The 18,451-nt window shown below is 44.2% G+C and overlaps 1 pseudogene; it reads left to right on the top strand.

Annotated features, from left to right (window-relative positions):
• The first annotated feature begins 11,731 nt into the window (after nt 1-11,731).
• LOC133378556 (5S ribosomal RNA) lies at nt 11,732-11,850 on the top strand (annotated as a pseudogene).
• The last annotated feature ends 6,601 nt before the right edge of the window (nt 11,851-18,451 follow it).

Genomic DNA, 18,451 nt, shown 5'->3' with positions numbered 1-18,451 from the left:
TGCATTACTTTGCGCCCCCCTAGGGGGTCACGACCCCCAGGATGGAAACCACTGCTTTAGAGCTTTGAACAGAGTTCTGCCACCACTACCCTGTGCTTGGTCTCTTTCTCTCTGCCATCCTCCCCTGCGCTCGAGTAGACACGTCTGCAGTAAACAGTGCTTCCAGTGCACCCAAAGCACTGTTTACTGCGAAGGTGCCTCTGCCACCTGGCAAGGAACTCCATTTCCAACCATGCATGACAGAGCTGCCTGCAGTAGCTGCAATCCAGTAGACAAGGAGCCACATTCTGACTATGTTAAAGTATGTGCATGCCCCGCACCCCCCAAAAAACTTTGTTAAAAGAAGCTTCTTTCCTGGAGGATTTGTTAACTGAGGTATTGCTGTACAAAGGAAATACAATACAAATGGGGGGGGGATGTAATCAGTTATGTATCATTTGCGGACTGAAAGCAAAAACCATGAATACTGATCATATTCACTTGATTGATTTCCATTCTGGACATGGGATGAATAAGCGAATTTCCACTCCCATTTCCATTTTTGTCGGAATTCTCTGACATCCCTACTGTCTGCTCATCATGTTTAGCCCTCCCAGAGCCATGACTACTGGAGGGTGCTGTGCAAGATGCAGCTATGAGATTTCAATGTGTCAGTCACTAGCTGGCTAGCTGAAGAGTGGTTGCAGGTTGTGGACCAGATGAAACCAGTGCTTCACTATCCCTTTCGCACATACCCAGACAGTAGTGGCTGGTGCCCACTGGGACTAGTAGGGCAGAGGGCAAGGAATCTAAACAGTAGGGGGAGCTGGAGCCAATATAAGAGTTTTGCCCCCACCGCTTCTCCTAGCTGACTTCTTGAAGGGGAACACTGAAACTAAGGAGGAGGAAAAAGCTAACAGGCAGGGCCAACCCCTGGACTGGTTCTAAGTAAAGAGGCAGGCAGGCGGGAACTAACTGAGGGCAGAGTGAGGTTGGTGGGGCACTGCCCCACTAGCCCCAATGGACCAACCTCCACTGCACACAGGAAGAAGGGCACAACTCCATAAATGGATTTAAGAGCCACCACTTTATTGATTAACAGAAAAGATCTCCAAAGAAGGAGAATTAATTGTCATGCCACTAGTACCATCTAGTTCTCTGTTGTCATCGCTGGCTATCAGCAAGGAGATCCAGGACAGACAAAAGGAAGTTCTTTACATGGCAAATAGTTAAAAAGTGGAATTCATTCCTCCAAGATGGCCACCAATGCAGATGGATTTAAAGAGAGATAACACAAATTCATGGAAGATAAGGCTATCAGGGGCTACTAGCCATGATGGTTATGTTCTGCCAACATTGTCAGAGTCAGCATGCCTCTGGATATCAGTTGTTCTACTGCTCTCGTGGCCTGCTCAGGGGTTTCGCTGGCCACTGTGAGAACAGGACCCTGGACTGGATGGGACTTTGGTCTGACCCAGGAGGGATCTCCTTATGTTCTTAATGTGCTCCACTGCAGGTAGAGCCTCCATGCTAAGGGACTGTGTCAACCAGCCATGACACTCCTGACATCCCCATTCAGCATGTAGCTCTACAAGAGGCAGGCTCCTCTCACTGAAGCATAAAGGATAGGGACACTCCTTCATTTCGTAACAAAATGCCTCCAGGAAACCAATGCCAGCAAAAAACAACTCTGTGTCTCCTTTACATTGATGTGGTAAGCAGGTGTGTTACTAAAGGCAGATATGGGATCTCCCACTTTCCCACTGCACCCCTCTGCATTGTGAGGAGCATGATTCATAGTGAGCATAAGCCCAAAATGCATTGTGCTTAGTTATGTAGCAAACACTGACCACAAGGGATGGGGGAGAAATTTGATTCAGCTCACATTTCAAGCTGAATTTATCAAATCTGCACTTTCCAAAACGATAGGAGAACTGAAACACAGCCATCCTTTGAAATTTGCACTGTAGTTCTCCCACCAAACAATGTTTACAAAAATGCATATATTAGGGGGAAGTGTACATAAACATGAATATATTAGTGTAAATAACATACAAAATGCACTATGTCAGGAGAAATTATTTGCAAAAATGTGTATCTTAGGAAAATCTGCATACAAAAATGCATGTGCTGGGGGAAATGCGTACTAAAATGCAGAGGAATTTTCTTTTTAAGAAATTTGCAAATGGCTGCAGAAATGTAGAGATCTCCAACTGCAAAAATGAGAAACTGAGAGAACTGAAATCGACAGATCCTTCCATCCCTACTGACCACTGGTTTTATTACTGAGAGATTTAGATTTTTAAAAATGAATGAAGAATTACTCCACGAATGAGACCTGGATCTGTTTGCCAGGTCCAGATTAGATCACAGAGCTGCATCTGTTTCAAAGCACAAAAGACTGAAGATGGGTGATGCAAGAAAAAGCCACTGATATAAACAAACAAAACCTCTGCTCCATTTAATGCAGAATTTTGTAAAATCCCAGCATCATCTAACTGTATAAAGAATGTGCTTGACAAATTATGGGGAAAAAGTTATACTAGAAAACAGAGAAAATAAAATAAATTCCCCTAATGTACTACAAATACCAACTACCACACACTACCTACAAACCATATGTTTTTCCCATCTGTTCTGTTATCTTCAACTAAATTTATAGTATTTGAGCTATCAGATGAATTGCAAAGACTGAGATGGATAGGAATATAAAACGTAGGTGTTATTACACTTTAAATATTCTCTCCTCCCCCCTCTCCTTGCCAAATAAATTTTCTGTCTTGTTTCATTAACCCAGAATTATTTTGCTATTCCCAGCAAGGTGATGGGACATTCTTATATATTCCCAGAAAGCCCCTTGTCATGAACCCATTTCCTTCATACATTCACCATGGCCTGTGCTAGTTTCTACCTTTTTCTCCAGCTCCAGATGGAAAGAGCCAGGTGTTCGGAGGACAGGACATGAGATCACTGATGTCAATTGCCCTTTTGCATCAGTTCAGAACCCTGCCTAGTTGGGGAGATTCTGAAGAATGATCCAGAGCTCTGACCTAGGCTGCATTGGGACCATCCCATCTTTTAATTTGTGATGTTGCTTGCTGTCTCTGTACTGAGCCATTTCTTCTTCACCACATTACTTCTCTCCCCTCCTCCACTCACATACATGCAGAGAGGCACATGTATGTTGATCACTGAGTGTATACTCGAGGGAGCTACAATCACAGTCCCTTAACAAGAGGTCTGCCAGGCTATGCTAGTTATGCTAGTTCCCACCATAATGAAATGCAAGGTTCCGAGGTGGTCTCCCATCCAGGCACCGAGCAAGCCTAGACCTTCTTAGCTTCAGCAAAGTAACAGCTTGATGTATGATGCATGTCTTTGATGCATTTACATTTTAGGTGCATGTTGTACATTTTCAGGCGTGCACTTGCAACATCTGAGGTGTGCCTCTAAAACCTGCAATGTGAATGGCCAACATAGGCCCAAATGTTTTAGATGTAGTGTGTTGGAAAAACAGTATGCGCACATATACTGAAGCAAACAAAAGGGGATGATTTGAGAGGGGAATCCAAGAAATTTTATTTATTTATTTATTTATTTTTATTAGATTTCTATCCCGCCCTTCCTCCCAGTAGGAGCCCAGGGCAGCAAATGCCTCGGCTTGGCTTCTACACATGAAATTAACACATGTGCAAAGGGGCACATGTGCAGATATACAAATCCACAGTATTTCAAAACTCAGAGAAATATACCGAATGAAATACCCCCTGATCATGGAGACGAAGGAGGGCAAGCATTAGACTAAGAAGAGGGACAGCATTAGACTTCTTTGAAACTGGCTGTGCCCCTTTCTATCTTTTTAAAAAATATAGTGTACTAGTTTTCCCCTGGGAAATCTCAAAAGTGGAGTGTTAGGCAGGAACAAAGGATGGCAAGGAACTAGATGTGGTGCATATCACCTCTCTTTGTAAGTCCAGCAGCAGCAGATGTCACGGGGAGTGCTTTGGACTAGTGGTGAAAGCGACGAGGTACGGTCGGTCACAGAGTTCAGGACCTTATACCAGGTCAGACCATCAAGCCCAATGATGCCTAAACTAGGAACATCAAAACATAAAAAGTTCTAGCTCAGTATAGTCTGCATGGACTGTTAGTGGCTCTCTAGGGTTTCAGACGGGGCTCTCTCCCAGCCCAACTTGGAGATGCCAAGGATTGAGCCTAGGTCCCTCTGTATGCAAAGCAGCTGCTCTTTCACTGAGCTGCAGTTCTTCTGACTAGTGGTAGCTGTTCAGGGTGTCCGGCAGAGAAGAAACCTCCCCTAACACCCACTCCTTTTAACTGGAGATGTCAAGGAAAGAAACTGTGGGCATTCTGCATGCAAAGCTCTGCCCCTGAGCTACAGACTCTCCTTTGGTAGAGATGCAGGATGCCACCATCAGCTGTATGCTTTTCAGAAGAGGTTGATACTTATCTTTCGTAATATTGTCAAGAGAGATGCTCTTTCTTTTCTTTTTAAGAGCAAAGTCAGTATATACACACGTTCTGGGCATAACCTCAATATAGCCAGGCCAGTCATCCCATTTTATATCACTGCCTCTCAGCCTCATGAAAACCCTATTCATAGGGTCGCCATAAGTCGGAATTGACTTGAAGGCAGTACATACCAGAGCTTGGAAAAGTTACTTTTTTGAACTACAACTCCCATCAGCACATGCTGGCTACGGCTGATGGGAGTTGTAGTTCAAAAAAGTAACTTTTCCAAGCTCTGGTACATACACATAGCGAAAGACAGATTACACACACACAAGCACACGCAGCCACACATTCTGATTCCAAGAATTCTGCCATCTCCCATGACTTTAATCACAAGCCATGCAACAATTGATTTTTTTAAAGTTCAGGTTCCCAGAATCATAGTTGTCTGGCAGCCACAGCCACATATTTAATAAACAAACTATTTGAACTCTGTTGCTAAATAAAGAGTGACTCTCTCCGCTAAATTTTGTGATGTCTGAAAGGGCTTACCCTTTGATGAACAGATTGGCTGCTCAATTAATTTGTTCTGAGAAGCCTCTGAAAACAAGGATGTGGAATAACTGCCCAGTTCATCATTTGTATTTCTCGCTGATCAGGCCATTTCAGAAACCACATGCCAAACCCCTTGCTCTATGTTTAGCTGAGGGAGTGAAGTGCATGAGAAGTTCCTCTTTTTTATTTTTATTTTTAAATGCAATACACATTTTTAAGCCTTGGGAAATCGTGAACAAAGACTTGAGCCAAACAACCCTGTACTAAAAACATACTGCATTGGCAAGGTGCTGATATATTAAACCAGGGTTCGTTGTTCCAGCTTTTCTAGGGCCTGAACCCTTTTGTGGCCATTTAGGGTTGACTGTACTAGACCCCTGGCTTAACAGGCTATCACAAACAAAAGGTTAAAGCAGGGGTGGGGCACCTTTGTTAGCCTGAGGGCCACATTCCCTTCTAGATAGCCTTCTGGGGGCCACACGCCAGTGGAGGGCAGCAACAAATGTGATTTTTAGCTTTGTACAGTAAGCTTGTGATCACCCAGTAAGCTCTTTCCTACATCCAGGCAAGCAATGAGCATGATCAAAGTTCAGTGACACATTCCAGCTGGGCAAAAATAAAGAGGTTGCAAGGCAGGACCGGTGCAGGGCACAGCTTGGGAAAGAACCCTGAGGCCCAGATAGAGAGGCCTGGAGGGCCTCATTTGGTCCCTGGGCTGGAGGTTCCCTATCCATAGGTTAAAGACACTATATTTATATGAATGAAAGAATATCCATTGGCATTTTACGGAAAATCAGTTCCCCCCGCCCTTCAAAAGTCACAAGTCCTAGAGCTGTTATTTACTCACCAATTAATCAGGCCAACCCTTAAAGCCATTCTATTAAACTAATTACACTGTTGATTAATTGATTAAAGCTTGCAATCCCAATTTATTAATCTATATAATTAATCCTTTAATGACGGGTTTAAAATATGAAGTTCCATTGAAACAGTTCCCACCCACCCCATGAAGTACTCTTCATTACAGACGATGGAATTGACAAGCCGTCTAGGTACACTTTAAATTTATTTTATTTGCTCACTGCAGCACTAAATCATTGCATATCAAAGGGAGGGAGGGACTTGCAAATAGAAATCCCTTTGAAAATTGTCCAGTCAGATAACACCTCCTCCAAATAAATGCTTTTCACTTTGTTGATGTGGCTATTCTCAGTTCATATTTCTACTTGACTTAACTTTCTACCTTTGCCCTAGAAGCACCATGGTGTTTGTTGTCTCAAAATCCCTCTACTAATTATATGTTACCTCAGCCTGGTATGATTCCAGATTCCTTTTTTTAAAAAACAAAAAGAAATGCCTATGGAAACTCAGGTAAGCAAAGCAGCTTTGAGCACAGACGGTCTTTAAAGCCTGCACAGCCATCCAATAGGTGTCTAATTAATGTCAAATTGGTGGCAATTTCATGCTGCACTCACCACTTGACCAGTGCCAAGTTTTGTTTTCCAGCCAGCATGTCACGCTGCTGACTGCCAGGTGAGGCTCTTATGTTATCCAGGTTACCTGCTGGAGCTCCCTTCAAATGATCCCTCCCCTACACACACACACACACACACACACTCAAGCTCATTTTCAAATGCTTCTGCCCCCTTCTGATGTTTGTTCTAAAAAGAGTTCAGACTTTTTTTCTTTCTGCCTTACAGAAATCTCTGAGAAAAGTGATTATGCATTCCTTGTGGCTTTTAAGGATAATTGTGATCTACAACAGGAATTTGTTGATTGGTTCCTTCTTCAGAAATAACAGCTCCCAGTCAGTTGTAATAACTAAATGCTGATTTCTGAAATCTGAGTGAGTGGCTAGATTAGCTAGATCAAGTGTGGGGGACTTTTGGACCTCCAGATGTTGCTTGAACAACAACTCCCAAGAAGCACGGCCAATGACCAGGGATGATGGGAGTTGTAGTCAGAGCTTGGAAAAGTTACTTTTTTGAACTACAACTCCCATCAGCCCAATCCAGTGGCCATGCTGGCTGGAGCTGATGGGAGTTGTAGTTCAAAAAAGTAACTTTTCCAAGCTCTGGTTGTAGTTTAGCAACAGCTGGAGGACCTCAGGTTCTCTACACAAGAGAGAGAGAGAGAGAGAGAGAGAGAGAGAGAGAGAGAGAGAGAGAGAGAGAGAGAGAGGATTGTATCCAACTAGTTCTACTCAGAATAAACCCATTGAAATTAATGGGCTTATGTTACTCATACCCATTAATTTCAATGGATCTACTCTGAGTAGATCTGATACAACCCAAGGATTCCATCGCATTATGTTGTCCAAGAAGGCCAGAAACAGAAGTAGAGAGTGACATTTTCTCCACATACGTGAAGGATTGTGAGACGAAAGCCTTAAGCATTACAGCTTCAGGGATGATCCTGTAATCAACTTCAGCTGATTGAAGAAATTGGAGTGCAGACTGGATGCTGTTCGGCCCACATCAGCATCTTTTGCAGAACCCAATGAAGAAGGAACTCCTATGCTTAATCCTGTCCACACTCACTTAGAGCAAAACTCTCTGGAATGTAGCAGGACTTACTTCAGAGTAAACATACATAGGACAGAGCTGCACACCAATGCTAGAAGAGTCTGGGGCAGGGGTCGCGGACCTTTTTGGGACCATGGGCACATTTGCAAACTGGAGAAAGTTTTGTGAGCACTACAAATGCCCTGCAACCAAGCACACACCTAAACCTATTCTTTGTGCTTCTTTGAAATAACACTTCTTTCAAGCCCAACTTCAGCAGGGGGGGAAGCAGGGACCCTGTTGGTGCAGGCAAGGCCTCTGTGGGCACATGCGCATCCGCATGGCGATAGACTGGAACACCATGTAAGAGTTCAGGGTTCACCACCTCAGAAGATAGGGTGAATCTTCCTCATTTTGTGCCTGCAGTGAAGGGTAGAGATGTGGGGGGTGCCACACAGGCAAGGCTTGTTTGAAACTAGGCTGGGGATGGGGGACAAATTCATTTTTGTTTTCATTTAAAGCTGAATTTATCAAATTTGCACTTTCTGAAACAACATGAGAAATGAAACACAGCTATCCTTTGAAATTCCCACTTGTCCAAATTTTGCGATGCCATTCTCCAACCAAGTAATGTTTACAAAAATGCATATATGAGGGGAAAGTGTGCACAAAATGAATATATTGGTGAAAATAACATACAAAATGCATTACATTACGATAAATTGCTTGTAAAAAATGTGTGCATTAGTCAAAACGGCCTACAAAAATGTATTTATTAGGATAAATCGACACTAAAATGATGATGAATTTTCATGAGGATTTTTTTTTAAAAAAAATGCAAATTCTGCCAAAACGTGGAGAACAGAATTTAACATTAGAAAAATGAGAAACTGAGAGGACCGAAATGGACAGATCATTCCATCCCAACTTTATTCCATTCTGTGTCTATGAGTTTGGCACTATGCAAGCAGGAACAGTTGCAGGTAGCCTCTCTGCTGACAGTGAACTTTTTAGCCCACCCACTGGGTGACCTGCTTAAGATTGCAGATAGTGTGAGTGACAGTGACTGCCCACCAACACCCATGTGGGGGAACCATTGGAACATTAGTCCCCATAGTGGACTGGCTTGTGAGCTCATACCTACAAGGTCCATTAGGAGCCCCTCTGTGGGTTCATGAAAAAGCCCCCCTTATGATAGACTCTGCCCAATACCCAAATGCCACTGGAGGAAGAAGCCTCAGAGTGCCTGTTTCCACTGCCAAAGTAATGGATGCTGCAGCAGCTCCCAATTCTACACCTTTCACCCAAAAGCCAATGCCTCTGTTTTGAGAGGTGTGCGACATTTTCCCTGCAAAGCTGTTTGAGTACAAGCCATGAGCTAAGAAAGATGGTGAACTGGACTACATTCAAACAGAGAAGTCTCCACTCCAGACTATAGGGACAGAGGAAAAATTCTATTCAGTTTGCATTTAAAAGCAAATCTGCCCATTTGGCACTTTCCAAAACAATACTTGAACCAAAATGCAGCCATGCTAAATGCTGGTGGATTTTCATGAGGATTAAAAAAAAAAATTCATATTGCTGCAGAAATTGGACAACTGGTTGGAAAAAAATGAGAAACAGAGAGAACCAAAATGCACAGATCTGCCACCCCACCCCACCCCTGTACTCTGGAGCAATGAGGTCCCCATGCTCTTAGGCTAACCAGTGCTGAGTGGACCTCTGGAGGGCAGGGCTTCTGCAGATGGCAGCATGGCCAGGTCATAGGTCTAGATCCAAGCAGCCACTACCCACACTGTCTTCTGCTCTCCCCTCCCCATTCTCCCTCTGTCTCCCTATTTCCCGCACACCACGCACTAATGGTTCCCCCTCCAGTGGATGGAAGGGAACCTGGCATCTGTTCCTGTTTTAAGCTTACGGGGCTGTTTTTAAAAGAAGAGGGAAAATCATAAGTCAGCCATGTTTGCTGTGGAATCAGAAAGGCTGAAACAATCCTCCCTGGTTCATCCATGAAATACTCTCACCATCCCCAGCACCATTTTCAAAAAGTCCATTCAAAGCAAAACAACAATGGATGAATGTCTATAAAAACCTTTTATTGCATAGTACCATTTCAAGGCACTTATACTGGTGTACAAAGTCCTCTGCAGTTTGGGATCACAATACCTCTGTGTAATTTAGCAGGTAGAGTGTCAGAACAGGACTTGAGAGATCAGAGTTCAAATCCCCACTCAGGGGATGAAGCCCACTGGGAGAACTTGGGTCAGTCACTGCCTCTCACCCAAACCTACCTCACTGGATTGTTGTGAGGATAAAATGGAAGCATGTATGCTGCCCTGAGCTCCTTAGAGGAAACTTGGGATATAGATGTAATAAAATAAATACCCAACCGATCATTGCATTCTGCAAAAGAAAGACTCCTGCAGACACCATCCCATCAAGAGGTCCATTAAGCACAATGTGAGAAACAGGCCTCCAGTGTGGCAGTATCACCTGTCAAAACTCCCTCCTGCAATGTATCAGACAGGTGCCATTTCTATTCAGTGCTTGTGGAAGATCTTCCCCACAATGCTTTTAAGTGGCGGCTTTTATCTTAGTTTGCATTGGATTTGAAATAGTTTTTATATAGGTTTTATTGCTATTCAGAATGTTTCATGAGAAGCAATTCATAGATAGATAGATAGATAGATAGATAGATAGATAGATAGATAGATAGATAGATAGATAGATAGATAGATAGATAGATAGATAGACAGACAGACAGACAGACAGACAGACAGACAGACAGACAGACAGACAGACAGACAGATAGATAGATAGATAGATAGATAGATAGATAGATAGATAGATAGATAGATAGATAGATAGATAGATAGATAGATAGATAGATAGATAGATAGATAGATAGATATTGAAAGGAGTCCAATGATAGCCAGAGAGCACTCTATATGCTGAAACACTTTTGAAGCTAAGCAGATGTGGACTGCATCATGACCTGGATGGGAGACTCTTATAAGTAGATCTCTTAAAGAAGTGTGTGTGTGTGTGTGTGTGTGTGTGTGTGTGTGTGTGAGAGAGAGAGAGAGAGAGAGAGAGAGAGAGAGAGAGAGAGAGAGAGAGAGAGAGAGAGAGACTGGCATTTGTGGCGTAGTTGAGCACCATAACCTCTTTCATTCCTGTAAAAACGCTCCTTCTGAACTCTAATTATATGCATGCCACCCCATCATTGAGTGCTGGTAGCCAGCCATGATCCAGAAAGAACAACTGCACACTGTCCCTTCACACACAGTTAAATCCTTCCTTACCTTTCCCACAATGACCAAGCCATTTGGTTTAGAGTCCCTGATCCTTTAAATCTTTAACAATAATTAATAGGAGAATGATGGCTAATATTTGTATTAGGTCTTAAGGGGTGCTGTAAAAAAGGACACTTTATGTCAGTAAGGGAGACAGCATTAGCATTCCCATGTGTGACTTGGGTTAGCGCCCACGTTAATGCTTTACTCAGACTTTGTTCTCTCAAAGACAGCAGATATATTTCTACACTGCAAGGCCTTTTTCCCGGTTTTCTTTTTTGCATTTGCATGGCTTCAGCAGTACACCTCTGTTGTGTGAGAGAGGAAGTGTCATGTTCTTGCAACACTATGCCAAGGAGGAATTTCAACCTTCTCTGTCCTTGCAGAATCCCCTGGATTCACTATTATCCAGGAGAGGACACAAAGCTTGGGGGTTTACAGAAGCCCAGATGAGAAAAAGCAGCAGCCCAGTGAATTCAGAGTAGATGAGTTAGCAAGATCTAAACTGACAGCGGAGATCCTGACAATTTCTCCCTCTGTTATCCATGTCCACTATTGTATGGTGAATTCAAAGGTACCTGGAATGATCCTGACACTTATGCATACATCACCAAGTTCCATGCTGGGTATGCTGATTGCACAACACACAATGCAGTCATTACTAAGCAAGTATCAACATGCCAAACTCATCACCTAAGTGCAACATTTCCTGACTGCTAGACCACGTTGATTCTACCTTCCTGTTATTGATAACAGCTAAGATGTCTGAAGATGATCCAAAAGCAGGGCAGCATCTAGCTTTCCTTTCATGCCATGGTACCATATATCATAAAGAGGCCTCAGATCACCAAGAGCAGGCTTGTTTCTGGGGGTTATCATGTGTATTTAGTAAACAATGAGAAAGATGGCAGCTAATGGGGTGTCCCCACCTACCGCCGTACTACCCTAAACATTCCTGATTTCATCAGATCTCGGAAGCTAAGCAGGATCAGGCCTGGTTAGTACTTGGATGGGAGACCACCTGGGAATACCGGATGCCATAGGCTTAGAGGAAGGCAATGGTAAGCCACCTCTGAATACCTCTTACCATGAAACCCCTATGAATATATCAAAAAAAGATTCATAGGGTCACCATAAGTCATAATCAACTTGAAGGCATATAACAACAATGGGGTGTCATGAATGGAAGATGGAATATGCTTGGGAAAGTCTATTTCATCACTATGGTGCTGCTTGTTTACCAGGCTAGAGAAGCATTGGCATCACAGGCTCCTCTGGTACTGGAACTCCCAAAGAGGTAAGGAAATCCTCCTCTCCAGTCCAACACATCTCTATTCATGACCTCTTCCCCGGAGGAATCAGTGTCCAAAGCCATGAGGCACAGTCCAATGATGGACCCAGCACATGACCTGATTGTCCATGGATGTCTATAATGAAAGCTGTCACTGAGGCAGCATATCTAGGAGACCCATCAAAGGCATAGCATAGGGACACACCTGATAACAAACACTGTCCTCCAGCCTCACACCTCCAACTTTACATAGAAAAGTTCTTCTGGCACCCCTATTTTATTTATTTTATTTTATTTATTTATTTATTAGATTTTTATACCGCCCGACTAGCATAGCTCTCTGGGCGGTGTACAACAAAGTGCAAAAATATACAAAAATTCCATAGTAAAATACAACAACAATGTAAAAGAATAAGAAAACTAAAAGCAATTACAACACATATTAAAACTAAATTAAGTTAGATTAAAATGCCTTAGAAAAGAGGAAGGTTTTGACTTGGCGCCGGAAAGACAGTAACGTCGGTGCCAAGCACACCTCATCAGGGAGACTGTTCCAGAGTTCGGGGGCCACCACTGAGAAGGCCTTAGTTCTAGTTATCACCCTCCGAGCTTCTCTATGAGTCGGAACTCAGAGGAGGGCCTTCGATGTAGAACGTAGTGTACGGGCAGGTTCATATCGGGAGAGGCGTTCCAGCAGGTATTGTGGTCCCGCGCTGTATAAGGCTTTATAGGTTAAAACCAGCACTTTGAATCTGGCCCAGAAGCATATTGGAAGCCAGTGCAAGTGGGCCAGGTGTTATGTGTTCGGACCGCTTGGTCCACGTTATCAGTCTGGCCGCCGCGTTTTGCACAAGCTGTAGCTTCCAGACTGTCTTCAGAGGCAGCCCTACGTAGAGCGCATTGCAGTAATCCAATCGCGAGGTTACCAGAGCATGTACCACTGATGTGAGGTCCTCCCTGCTCAGGTAGGGACGTAGTTGGGCTACCAACCAAAGTTGGTAGAATGCATTCCGTGCCACTGAGGCTACTTGAGCCTCAAGTGACAGGGAAGGATCTAAAAAGACTCCCAGACTACGAACCCGCTCCTTTAGGGGGAGTGTAACCCCGTCCAGGACAGGGTGTATATCCACCACCTGATCAGAGAAACCACGCACCAACAGCATCTCAGTCTTGTCTGGATTGAGCCTCAGTTTGTTAGCTCTCATCCAGTCCATTATCGCGGCTAGGCAACGGTTCATACCCTATTTTCACAAGCCCAGGCCCCTCCATGAAAACAATGGCTGAAAGCTCTTCATCATGATAGTCCTGTTCAGGTCCAATGCCATGAGTTGGGGCCACAGGACTGCACATGCCAGCCTTACCTGTAATCTCCCTGTCTGCTTCATCCCCAGCCTTCCCATGGGGGAGAAGTCTAACTGTGTTTGTTTAAGCACCCTCAATATGCTTTCCCACAAGTGGGGTTCCTAATAATGTGGATCACATTATCAACCGAGTTCATTGAGAAGCCCCTTTCAGACCTTCTTGCTCAATACAGGAAAGTCACGGATGGAGCAAGCAGGGACAGGATGCTGTACTTCTCAGCCTTATCAGGTTTCCCAGTTGCAAGGAGGCTTCTAAGTGTTCAGCCAAATTTGCTTGGAAGCCCCCTTCAGACACAGTAGGGGCCAGAGTGGAGAAGGTGGGCACAGCTGACACACAGGGAATGCTGGGGGTTAGGCTGGCATGCAAGGCCTCACACACCCTGATCCATGCTGACATCCCCTGTTCAGGCATAATACCCGAAGAGGTCTTATGAATATATTCATTTACTCGGCAATAGCCTATCCTCCACTGACTGAAACTCCAAAAGGCTTGTTGCTCTTCTGGTAAAAATATACTAGAAAAACCCATAATTGTCCCACAATCTGTTATCGACAGTTCAAAATATACCTCAGCAGCTGCAGTGTGTGAAGTGACAGACTGTGCACGGCAGGGTGCCTTAGTGTTCATGCTCATGCGCATGCATGTATGTCTATGCGTGTGTTGCAGAGATACGTTGCAGTCTCCAACTCGAGGCTCAGAACTTCTAGAGAACAGCAACACTAACATTTCAGAGTAACAACATTTTATCGAGGCATCCCAAAAGAGGCAATCACTCAGTCAGGGCAGCAACTTATCAGGGACGCATCTCAGAAAACAGGGACTGTTGGAGCATAGGTAATCTGGCTTGGGTGAATTTTCTCCATCTTCCCCCAGGAGGGCCAGGAGTTTTCTGCTGGAGCACTGTTGCTGCCAAATTGAGCCTGAAAATTCCTCAGCCCTAGATGATAGGGAGCTGGAGCAGGGATAATACGAATAGCAAGCATTCAGGTACAGCAAGCCCTGAGGTCCCAGCAGAGGTATCGAGTCATGTCATAACACCTCATGATCTATGACTTTTGTCCTTCACCTTCCTGGGCTCTGATCAGGCTCCATGTTGCTAAGGTGGCCTCTTATGCATCACCAACAAAGAGGAAATGCATCACTGAAACAAGAGGACAAAGGGGAATGGCAATTTGCATGTGCTAATTAAAATGTAGAGATACAAATTTGGCACTAATCTCTATCATTTAAATACATCTCAGCACAGTGGAGAAGATTGACCAGGTAACCTGTGCACCCATATAGTCTGCTAACCAGGTGCTTTACTATGGATCGTCAACTTCAATGCCCCAGCTCTCCCTTCTTCGGAGTCTTCATCTTTATGCCAGATTTTGTCTGGACAGCCCTTTGAATCAAGGGTGATTTCAAACAGAGGACTGTCCTCTGTAAAAGTAATGGAATGGACTGCCTTCAAGTTGCTTCTGACTTATGGGCAACCCTATGAATAGGGTTTTCATGGTAAGCAGTATTCAGAGGGGGTTTACCATTGCCTTCCTCTGAGGCTGAGAGGCAGTGACTGGCCCAAGGTCACCCAGTGAGCTTCATGGCTGTGTGGGGATTCGAATCCTGGTCTCCCAGGTCGTAGTCCAACACCTTAACCACTACACCACACTGGCTCTCCTCTGTAAAAGTAGGTGACCCTAATTGTTGAATGGCTACCCTAATGAACATCTTTTCTATTTTCGTAAGATGTATAATCATAACGTGGGGAGGAATCAGCATTGAATGATGGGATGCATGCAGATCTCAGGTTCAGCAGATCCCAGGTTCAGCCACCAACATCTTACATTAAAAGGCCTTCAGAAAGCAGGACTAGGGAAAAGGCCACTGCCTAGAATCCAAAAGGGGCTGCTACCAGATGGAAAAAAGGATGCTCTGACACAATATAAGCAGTAGCAGTAGATGTGAGTGTGCCCAATATCAATTCCTCCTACCTGGGGTCTGATGATGTGGGGCTCAAACAGGAGCATGGGTACAGCTGGTACGGAAACAGGATCCACCACACAGATGAACTGAGGCTAGAGGGATACTAAAGCCCATAGCAGGAACTGAGATGAAAAGTGGAGACATGGTAAAGGTACACAAGAGCTGAAAGTAGGGCTGCTCAAAGAGACCTACAGGGAGCCAGGCCCAGGAGAGCCTGAGAGATCTCTACCTCTACAGCTACCTCAACCTCTTCCTGGTTACCTGCTGGGATTACAAGGTAACCTAGTTCGTCTCTGGCTTCCACCTCCCAAGTAGACACTTGATGGTAATGGCTCCTGGCAAGTAGACATCAGCCCTGGATTTCCAACCTCGTGTGCTGCCATTTCAGCCACTGGACTTTGGGAGGGGGGAGAAGGTGAAGAGGGAGAGTCAGGGGTAAAAATAAGGTAGTTCTGCCACTCTCAGAAGCTTGGGGAGTAGTCCAAGGGAGGGCATTCTCTGTTACAGCCCCTAAGTTGCAGAACTTAGTTGTGTCTCACAACCTCAGTGTACAGTTTTCGGCAAATGCTGAAGAAGGAGGAGGAGGAGGAGAAGGAGGAGGTGTGTGGTCTTCAGGGATGGTGGCAAGATGTCCCTGGGACTGAGTTGCTCAGAGGCTCCTCAGAATCCCCCACTGTGCCGGGTGCCATGCTGACTCCTCAGATGAGGTCTCCTCAGGAGATTGGGCTGAACCCTGAGAGGTGGTACCATTATACCACTTCAGCTGTCACTACCTGATGTGTTCAAATGCGTTTAGCCAAAGGAAGAGCAGGCCCTTCTATATCAAATCTGCTCCCAGTATCCCAAACACATAAATACAGATATATATAGGCACCAGCGCAAAAGCCAGTGAGAGAAGATGGATCCCTGGTGATGGATTTATTGCATCATAAGAAGTAACAAAAAACTCAGAAATGGGACATGCCACAACACTTGTTGCTGGTTGCTATCTGTAAATAGATTCTGAAACTTTATTCATACACTAAGACTGGTCTGAGGTTCAAATTGGAGGATAAATCTCCAAAGACTCTGAACTGGTTTCTTTGTTTAATAGATTTATATCCCACCTTTCAGAAAAGAGGGGGGGGAAACTCTCTTACAAGGTGGCTTACAAAAGAAAGTTTGCAACAACAATATATAGGGCAGTCATTTCAAACCCCAAAAACACATAACAACCACACCATTGATTATATATATATATATATATATATATATATATATATATATATATATATATATATATATATATATATATATATATAATCATACTTATCCAGTGACACAGGTTGTGCCGAGTTTTCAGCCCTGGGTCAGGAATCACCCGCAGGTAATAGGAGGACAATTAAATTAACATGGGCATCCTGATGCTCCCTAGTTGATATCTCCTTGTGAGTCCTCTGATCTTCTCCCTGTGGGTGAAAAAGGAATGTAGAGAGGGTGATGTTGAACTGAAAACACAATTGACGTGTAATGTGTGGTGTTTGAGCCTAAGAGTTTCAGACATCCCCTTCCTTCCTTTCCCAGACTCCTTGTAAACAGATGGCAAAATAGGTCCTGCTAAATATTTAATATGCCAGAACAGCAAATACTATTATTTATCAAATCTTGTCATTGTAACAAATACAAGGGATTCAAGTGCACTGTTTGGCTTTCTTTCTTTCTTTCTTTCTTTCTTTCTTTCTTTCTTTCTTTCTTTCTTTCTTTCTTTCTTTCTTAACATTGGGCTAAAGATGCGGAGGGGAGGATCTTTCAGACCCTGCCCATGAGATGTCAGTGGACATCTTAACCTAGACACTATGACTGCTGGCTGCCCACGCTGCATTCATCATTGGCAAAAGACAGTCATCCCCCTGACAAGGTTTTTGAAGCTGTCCTTTGTCTTTCTCCACTCAACCTGCCTGAATTGCAGGAGCTGACGTTTACTTTACACTGCGCAGATGTTTCTCCCACGCTGCTGCATGGTTACTTTTCAAGGGGGTTGGAGCAGATGTTCATGTGTACGTCCTATTTTCCCCACTGACTCTCTGTCTGCACCACCAGCAATACTGCATTGCTGCTCTCCTTTGGAACTGGGGAGATTTTTTATTTTATAACGGCACCCAGGATGCTTTGCTGAATCAGTCCCTCTTGGCCAGCATTACAGGTCTTATCCCTGTCCTGCTGACTTTAGTTGACCCGAGCGCTCCATGGTTCTGGATTTCTGTAGATCTCTCTGAGCACTACAGGATAGCCATACCCCTGCATGCTGCTGTTTGCTAACAGAAACAAAGCCCCACCAAATGGTATCCATTCATCATAGACAGAAGTAAGTGTGTGTGTGTGTGTGTGTGTGTGTGTGTGTGTGTGTGTGTGTGTGTGGACATTAGATAGAAAGAAAAACACAGTTGCTGCTCTCTTTGTTTGTAGTCCTGCTCAGTCAATGAAAGCTACTGCTTGGTTGTTGTTTAGCATTCACTCGTCTAGTACTTTATAGCATTAACACTACATGATCCCTTTATGACAGCCCTGCAAGGCACAGGTAGCCTATCAGATGTTGCGTTGGACTGCAATTCCCATCAGCCCCCTCCCGAGCCATCACACCCAATGGTCAGGAATTAAGGGAGCTGTAGTCCAGCAGCATCTAGAGTGTGGCACCATGGCTGTCCCTGATGTAAATCAGGTCATTTTTTGTTTGTTTATTACACCCTTTCTCCAAGAAGCTAAATGCAGTGGTGTACATGGTTTCCCAAAAAATCTGGTACACACCCAAAAAATTACCCTAGGGGGTAAGTAGGATTGAGAGAAAGTGAACAGTTCAAGGCCACCCAATGAACCTCATGGCTGAACTGGGATTTGAACCTGAGTCTCCCTAGTTCTAGTTCAGTACTCTAACCACAACACCAGCGCTATTACTATCCACATACTGCAGATGGAAAGCGAACACTGAGAGACACTCGCTTGCCTAAGGCCACCAAACAATTTCATGACAAAGGCAAGATGTGCACTTGCCT

The sequence above is a fragment of the Rhineura floridana genome, chromosome 2 (genome assembly GCF_030035675.1).
Source record: "Rhineura floridana isolate rRhiFlo1 chromosome 2, rRhiFlo1.hap2, whole genome shotgun sequence".
Classification (NCBI taxonomy): Eukaryota; Metazoa; Chordata; class Lepidosauria; order Squamata; family Rhineuridae; genus Rhineura; species Rhineura floridana.
This window is presented reverse-complemented; position numbering and strand designations above follow the sequence as displayed.